This window comes from Suncus etruscus, chromosome 10, assembly GCF_024139225.1.
Source record: "Suncus etruscus isolate mSunEtr1 chromosome 10, mSunEtr1.pri.cur, whole genome shotgun sequence".
NCBI lineage: Eukaryota > Metazoa > Chordata > Mammalia > Eulipotyphla > Soricidae > Suncus > Suncus etruscus.
Genome location: NC_064857.1, coordinates 105,634,983 through 105,644,161, shown reverse-complemented (window position 1 = coordinate 105,644,161; position 9,179 = coordinate 105,634,983). Strand labels below are relative to the sequence as shown.

The following is a 9,179-nucleotide window of genomic DNA, read 5'->3' as shown; positions in this document are numbered from 1 at the left end:
ATTTTCCTTTCAGTACTGCTTTTGCTGTGTCCCATAAGTTCTGATAGTTTGTGCCTTTATTATCATTTGTTTCCAGGAAAGTTTTAGATGGATTCACTAGTGAATTCTTTCAAACTTTCCAAGAGGAACTACTACCAATCCTGGCAAGACTCTTTCATGAAATCAAAAAAATGGAAACACTTCCAAATAGCTTTTATGAAGCCAACATCACCTTGATTCCTAAACCAGACAGAGATGCTATGAAAAAAAATTACAAAATCCTGGCAAATAGGATTCAATACCTTATTAAGAAGATCATCTACTACGATCAAGTAGATTTTATCCCAGGAATGCAAGGATGGTTTAACATCCGAAAATCCATCAACATAATACACAACATCAACAACAAGAAAAATAAAAATCACCTGATCATATCAATAGATGCAGAGAAAGCATTTGATAAGGTCCAACACCCATTCTTGATCAAAACTCTCAGCAAGATGGGAATGAAAGGAGCCTTTCTCAATATAGTTAAGGCCTTCTACCACAAGCCAGTGGCAAATACTATACTCAATGGAGAAAAACTAAAAGCCTTCCCTCTAAATTCTGGCACAAGACAAGGCTGTCCTCTCTCACCACTCCTATTCAACATAGCACTGGAAGTACTTGCTATAGCGATTAGGTAAGAAAAAGATATCAAGGGAATTCAAATAGGAAAGGAAGAAGACAAGCTCTCACTGTTTGCAGATGACATGATACTCTACTTAGAAAACCCTAAAGACTCTACCAAAAAGCTTCTAGAAACAATAGACTCATATAGCAAAGTGGCAGGCTGCAAAATTAACACACAAAATCAATGGCCTTTTTATATAGCAATAGTACTAAGGAAGAAATGGACATTAAGAAAATAACCCCGCCTCCCAATTCTTACCACAGGCTGTGTTCTTTACACTGACTGTATAGAAAGAGGATGTACAGTAAATGCACCCCATATACACCTCAACCCAGGCCCTTTGCCTGGTCTGTATTGTGAATTGGGGGACAAAAAAGAATAGCCATGACCAGACTGTATATATCTTGGGACCAATAAAAAAGCCCTAGCCTAGGGTTTGAGCTACGACCTGCACAACAACCATGATCCCCAGTTCCAAAGGTCTGGCAGAGACAACTGTAACGGAATGGGGCTTCTGGAAACACAAGGAAAGGTGTTATCCTAGGTGCCATCCCAGGGTTAGTGCCAAGACCAAGATCACCAACCACAGAAGTTGGACTAAAATGACACTGAGGAAACAGAACTTCTACAACCACAAAGACTGACTTCATCATAAGTCCCATCCCTGTAACTGTGCAGATACTGAGATCTCTAGATACAGAGGTCTCACTATATCACCCAGGATGGAGCAGAAGCCTCCCAAACACCACAAATGCACCACCGGGAGAATAAAGGATCATGAACACAGTCTATAGTTGATCCCATGACAATATACTCCAAGGGCAGAGAAACCCCATATCTCTTAGGCCATGTGAATCCCTTTTCGAATGACCCCAATATTTACTGTGCCTGGGCAGGAGGGAAAAAAAAAGAAAACATTGTTTATTTTTCATATATTACTTTTTATCTTCATGTACTACTATTATTATTTTTATTTACCTATCTATTTTTGGTCGATTTCTTTGTTTTAGTGTGGTTATTGAAGTTATTGCCCCCACTTATGTTTTTTTCTCCTTTTTTTTCCTTCAGATTTCTGGGTGGCACCCGGCAGTGCTCAGGGATTATGCCTGGCTCCGGGCTCAGAGATTGCTCCTGGCGGGCACAAGGGACCATGTGGGGCACCGAGATTCGAGCCGATGACCTCCTGAATGAAAGGCAGACGCCTTGCCTCCATGTGATCTCTCTGGCCCCTTCTTTTCCCTCTTCATGTGCTCTGCCATGGTGCCTATCTCAAGACCACGGCGTTTTTTGTTTTTTTTTTTTTTTTGGTTGTTTGTTTATTTGTTTTGTTCTGTTTTTGTGGTGCTTAGCGTTGTTGTTGGAACTCTTAATAGATATTTGACACTTCATTTCGTAGGGGTGGAGTGTTTCACCTTCTTTTTCTCCTTCATCTCTCAAACTGATGACGAGAGCCTCTAGAAGAATTCTGCTTATTTCCGGCGTATTAGACTTTTACCCCAGTTAATTATTTTTCTCCTTTTTAAACAAAACCACATAACTTGAACTAGCTAGTCCTGCCCCCCAATTAGAGGGGGAAATAAAGGAGGCATCAGGACCAAACAGGTGTAAGACTACGAAGTAATAGGATAGGTACAGAGGGGACCACATATTCTAGCAGCCCTGGGGGTGAGGGAAGAGGATATGGGAGGTAGGACAAAAACGGAGGAGTAGGGAAGACAAACCGGTGATGGGAATCCCCCCTGATTTTATGTAAATATGTACCTAAAATATTATTGTCAACAATATGTAAGCCACTATGATCAAAATAAAATTATGTTAAAAAATAAAAAAATAAAAATAAAAAAATAAATTAAAAAAAAAGAAATTAACCCCATTCACAATAGTGCCACACAAACTCAAATATCTTGGAATCAACTTGACTAAATATGTGAAGGACCTATACAAAGAAAACTATAATACTCTGCTCCAAGAAATAAGAGAGAACACGTGGAAATGGAAACACACACCCTGCTCATGGATTGGCAGGATTAACATCATTAAAATGGCAATACTCCCCAAGACATTGTACAGATTTAATGCGATCCCTCTAAAGATACCTGTGACATTCTTCAAAGAAGTGGATCAGGCACTTTTGAAACTCATATGGAACAATAAACACCCTAAATAGCTAAAGCAATCATTGGGAAAAAGATTATGGAAGGAATTACTTTCCCCAACTTTAAACTTTACTACAAAGCAATAGTTATCAAAACAGCATGGTATTGGAATCAGTGGAATAGTGGAATAGTGGAATAGGCTTGAATACTCAGAGAATGTTCCCCAGACACACAATCACCTAATTTTTGATAAAGGAGCAGGAAATCCTAAATGGAGCAAAGAAAGCCTCTTCAACAAGTGGTGTTGGCATAACTGGCTAGCCACTTGAACTTAGACCCCCCCAGATAACATCACGTACAAAGGTAAAATCCAAATGGATTAAAGACCTCGATATCAGACCCGAAACCATAAGATATATATATAATAACATGTAGGCAAAACATTCCTGGACATTGAGACTACAGGCATTTTCAAGGAGGAAACTGCACTCTCCAATCAAATGAAAGCAGAGATTAACAGATGGGAATATATTAAGCTGAGAAGCTTCTGTACCTCAAAGGAAATAACTCCCAGGATACAAGAGCCACCCACTGAGTGGGAGAAACTATTCACCAATACCCATCAGATAAGGGGCTAATCTCCAAAATATACAAGACACTGACAGAACTTTACAAGAAAAATACATCTAATCCCATCAAAAAATGGGGAGAAGTAATGGACAGACACTTTGACAAAGAAGGTATACAAATGGCCAAAAGATACATGAAAAAATGTTCCACATTACTAATCATCAGGGAGATGCAAATCCAAACAACTATGAGGTACCACCTCACACCACAGAGATTGGCACACATCACAAAGAATGAGAACAAACACCATTGGCGGGGATGTGAAGAGAAAGGAACTCTTATCCACTGCTAGTGGGAATGCCATCTAGTTCAACCTTTATGGAAAGCAATATAGAGATTCCTCCAAAAACTGGAAATCGAGCTCCCATACGACCCAGCTATACCACTCCTAGGAATATACCCTAGCAACACAAAAATACAATACAAAACTCCCTTCCTTACACCTATATTCATTGCTGCACTATTTACCATAGCAAGACTCTGGAAACAACCAAGATACCCTTCAACAGATGAATGGCTAAAGAAACTGTGGTACATATATACAATGGAATATTATGCAGCTGTCAGGAGAGATGAAGTCATAAAATTTTCCTATACATGGATGTACATGGAATCTATTATGCTGAGTGAAATAAGTCAGAGAGAGAGAGACAGAAAGACGCAGAATGGTCTCACTCATCTATGGATTTTAAGAAAAATGAAAGACATTATTGCAATAATAATTTTCAGACAAAAAAGAGAAAAGAGCTGGAAGTTCCAGCTCACCTCATAAAGCTCGCACAGAGTGATGAGTTTAGTTAGAAAAATAACTACATTCTGAACTGTCCTAATAATGAGAATGTATGAGGGATATGGAAAGCCTGTCTAAAGTACAGGCGGGGGTTGGGTGGGGAGGAGGGAAATTTGGGACATTAGTGATGGGAATGTTGCACTGGTGATGGGTGGTGTTCTTTACATGACTGAAATCCAAACAGAATCATATATGTAATCAAGCTGTTTAAATAAAATAAAACATATTTAAAAAAAGAAATTGAAGGAGAACTAAGGAAATGAAAGAGCATTCCATGTTCATAAATTAGAAAAACTAATATTCTCAAAATGGGCATCTTATCTAAACTACTATATATATACAAATCCTTATCCAGACTATATTATTTAAAGACTTAGACCAATTATTTATAACGTTTGTGTGAAACCATAAAAGACCTAGTTAGGATAGAAAAATTTATATTGAAGCACAGGAAACTGGGAGGCATGCCATTCCTTATTTTGAAACTCTACTACATAGTCATAGTGATTAAAATAGCATGGTATTGGAACAAAGACAAACTTTCAAACCTGTGTGTCAGAATAGATTATCCAGTGACAAACTTCCATGTATATGGTCAATTTATCTTTGACAAAGTAGTTAAGAACTTGAAATCGAGTAAAGACAGTCTCTTAAATTGTTTTGAAATAATTGATTATCCACACATTCTCACACCTTATTCAAAAGTCAATAAATTCAAAGTGGATAAAAGACCTTGATATTAAACCCAAATTTATAAAGTTCATTGAGGAAAATATAGGCAGAATACTCCAAGACTTAGACCTTAAATAAATCTTCAATATAGGATGCCATTGACAAGAGCAATAGCATCAAATCTAAATATATATGGAACTATATCAAACTAAAAAGTTTCTGTATGACAAAAGAAATATAGCTAAAATTAGACGACAACTAAGTTAATGGGAGAATTTTTTGCAGTCAATACATCAGATAAAGGTTTGATATATAGGGTATACAAAGTACTCACAAAGATTAACTCCACAACCCCCCCCCCCCAACCATCAAAAATGGGAAGAGCAAATTAACAGGTATTTCTCTGAGGAAGATCAACAGAGAGGCAATACACACATAAAATGCTCATATCACTTATTAGGGAAATACAATTCAAAATAACAATGAGATATCATCTTGTACCAGTGAAGATAGACATATCAAAAATACTGGGAACAATCTGTGGCAAGAAAGGACCTCTCATCCACTGCTGTTGTAAACTCAAAACTAAGCTGTCATATGACCCAGAAATCCCTCTTTTGGGTATCTATCCCCAGGACAGAAAAACATTTATACAAAAGAATGTATGCACAGTTATGCATTGCAACACTCAGTATAATAGTCAAGAATTGTACTACTGCTGCAATTTTGAGTTTAAATAGAACCCTCTATACTATTTTCCAAAGGGTTGGACCAGGCAGCATGGATAGAATTGGAAGATATTATGTTAAAAGGAGTAAGCCAGAAGAAGAAGGGTTATATCATTTATATCTGGTGTTTAGATTAACTGCATGAAGAAATGTAATGATCTAAATGGAAATTATCGTGAAAACCCTTGGTCCCAGAGTATAGCAAGGAGAAGAAAAGAAACTGAGTAGAGGAGAAACACTAAATATAAAAGGATGAGTTCAGGGGCTAATAGGACTCAGGTATATTGGTGGAGATAAAAAAGGACAGAACTAAATATCTAAGTCTAAGTCAACAATAACAGAATCAAGAGACCCAAACTTTAACAATCAAAAATGTAAATGGATTTATTATATTTACAGGGCTGGAGGCAAAGGATAGTGGCATGGAATACACTCTGGGAACATGGTGGATGGAGGTCAATACTGGTGGTGGAATTACCCGTGAAACCTAATGTTCTATGAAGGACTTTGTAAAACACAATGGTTTCAATAAAATTAAATTAAATTAAAAATAAAATATAACAAAGGACTGGAAAACGAGTGCCCAAATTCAGAAAATATTTTATTTAAGAGATGAGAAAAAATAAAAGGAAAAGAATTAGAGAAACTCCCATATTACGGGAGAAGAGCCTTTAATTAGGATTTCAGAGAAAGGCAGACACATTCTCCTTTCATATCCTTTGTACAGAAAAGGGAAACATGGGGAAAATTTTCATAAAGTTAAAAATGGATGGGTCAATATAACAGATTAAAATATTGAGATGAATATTGAGTATTTATTTTTTGTCCTCTGTGTCATTGTAACAGCTTATATCATTCAGGCTATGAAGCCTAGATAGGCCCACTGGTATGATCTCATATACTGCTAATATGAACTTGGTGCTTATCTTACACATGGCCAGCTTGGTTTTGATCCCTAGCACCCTGTATGATACTCTGAGCCCAGAGATATGCTCCCAGAGTGCAGAGCTAGGAGTAAGCATTGATCTCTGCTATGCGTGATCTCCCCAAACAAACAAAACAGGTAATGGACAGCCAAAGCCAGAATCCAATTGGTGAGGTACATGACTTCCTGGAGGCATATAATATAGATTATATTATATGTAATATATAATATAATATAATATAATATAATATAATATAATATAATATAATATAATATAATATAATATAATATAATATAATATAATATAATATAATATAATATAATATAATATAATATAATATAATATAATATAATATAATATAATATAATTAATATAATATAATATAATATAATATAATATAATATAGATTATATTATAGAAAGCAGTAAGTTCTCTATTGATTTATTTAAAGCATATTTGTGTAAAAGAATAAAATTCAGCTCCTTTATATGATTGATAACACATGATAATACCCTCAGAATTCCACATAAATAGACAAAACTGCAAAGAAATTATCTATACCTCTCTTAAAAAGCAGTAGTCAACATTGCCTGACTTCTGGTAACACTGTTCTTTAATTCTTTTATCTCAGTTAGCAACTCCCATTCCCTTATTCTGAAGAGAATGGAATGCACTTCCTATATAGGCTTTTTAGCTGATAAGTAAGAAATTGTTTAACACACAGATTCAAAGATCTGTAACTGATCTATATGACACTCACAAACTCTCCACATTGTGTCTTTGTACATATGTTTTATAATCAGAAGTTTTTGCTTACCTGTTATCAATAGTACAATGTGCATCAGTAATAAAACTGTGGACATTAAAACTGAAGTTCTAGGGGCCGGCGTGGTGGCGCTAGAGGTAAGGTGCCTGCCTTGCCAGCGCTAGCCTAGGACAGGCCACGGTTCGATCCCCCGGCGTCCCATCTGGTCCCCCAAGCCAGGAGCGACTTCTGAGCGCATAGCCAGGAGTCACCCCTGAGCATTACCGGGTGTGGCCCAAAAACCAAAAAAGAAAAACAACAACAACAAAAAAAAAAACCCTGAAGTTCTATAAGTCCGTTGCCAGAGTGGGATAGAAATTAAGAGAAAGTAAAAATAAATACCCCTGATTTCCCTGAAAATTGACTTCCATTGGCAATATTGTTTTCTAGGTCTATCTATTTTTGGCACACATTAACCAAATAATACCCAGTACCTGATGCTACTTAAAAATAATAGATGACATATAAATACCTTTTATCACAGAAATAGGGCAGTGGCTAACAATAAAGAGTGCACTTGTCTGGCATATGTGAGGCTCTGAATTTGAGCCCTGGTACTGATCACCAAAAATATCTTTGGGCCTATATTAAAAATGTTCCATTACCTTATAGTTTTAGAATATTATTTTGCTTTTTCTTATTCTTCCAGTCTTTTTCAATATTTTCTTTAGCCTATTTATTAATAATGGTTAGAAATATTTTTATAGAAAACAGAAATGCTTTCATTTCTATTGGTGGAAAACCAGTGGTCCTCAATAACAAGAAACTCTAATAATGCCTCTGTGAGGCACTTCAGATAAAACACTTTCTAACCTCCTTTAAGGAGCCACTTTCTTTGGGAAAGCCACTTGTCAGAATAGGTTTCTCTCCAGGGCACTCATGAAAGGACCTAAACAGTAGATAATGAGAAAGTTGTAAAATCACTTTCCTCTTGATACTATGCAACATGAAAAGCTGATGTCCTAACCCTAGATTAAAAAGTGATTACTAAGTACAAAATAGCATGTAAGCAATTTTATCACAGGCAGGAAAATAGGTTTTTTTCCTCCTTTTTGCAAATATCTAACATAAAATAAGTACTTGACATGTTGGGATGAATGCAAAATTTGATTCCTGCCCCCTCCCCATGCTTTCGTTCCGTCTCCCCTGTTGGTGACTTCAGTAACTTGAGTAAGAGGATTTGTGGAAGAGTTAACTACATGTCCATACATTTTTTTCTCCTAAGTTCAGCTGTCTCTGAGTAGCCTCTGTCTTCCTGTACATAAAATATTCCCTTTGCATCTGGAGACTTGAAGAAAGGACCTTGCCAGTCTGCACATGAAATTTGCTGCACTCAACTTTCTGCACCTGTGGACTGGCGTATATTTGTGTTTCCTGGTCACATTTGGAGCAGTGAGATTTGACCTTTAAAAAGCAGTGGTTGTTGAGAGCCTGTTCTTAGTTCTTCCTAAATCATGTACACATTGTAAGGGCTGGACACCTCTGACTACTGAAGGCTGAAGGAATGTGCCTTGAAGCCAAGTCTAGATAGAAGTTTAAGGCATAGGAGTCAAGGAAAGAGGGAATTAGTGGCACAGTGGAATCAATATAAGTCCACAAAATTCAGTCTTAAAATTTTGCCATTTTTGTGTGTCTGGAATTTAGCTTGTCTGGAAGATCTTTTGTGCCAAGAATGACCATAACAACTGGTTTGGGATTTCCTCTAGAAGTTAATTTAAATACTCTGCCTTCTTTAAGCTCCTTATTTACATAGTAATACATACCTAAGGCAGCCCCCACATTTTCCAGTTTACTGAGGTAAGGGGTGAAGAGAAACTAAAATATTCACTGTCACTTCTCAGTTTATGTCACACCTGCAATTAATCATCAGTTGAATGGGG

At 36.6% G+C, this 9,179-nt stretch overlaps 1 non-coding gene across 1 annotated transcript; it reads left to right on the top strand.

The window, feature by feature from the left end:
* The first annotated feature begins 893 nt into the window (after positions 1-893).
* LOC126021112 (small nucleolar RNA SNORA51) lies at positions 894-1,026 on the top strand. The gene has a single exon (XR_007499723.1). It is a non-coding gene; the product is annotated as a small nucleolar RNA SNORA51 (small nucleolar RNA).
* The last annotated feature ends 8,153 nt before the right edge of the window (positions 1,027-9,179 follow it).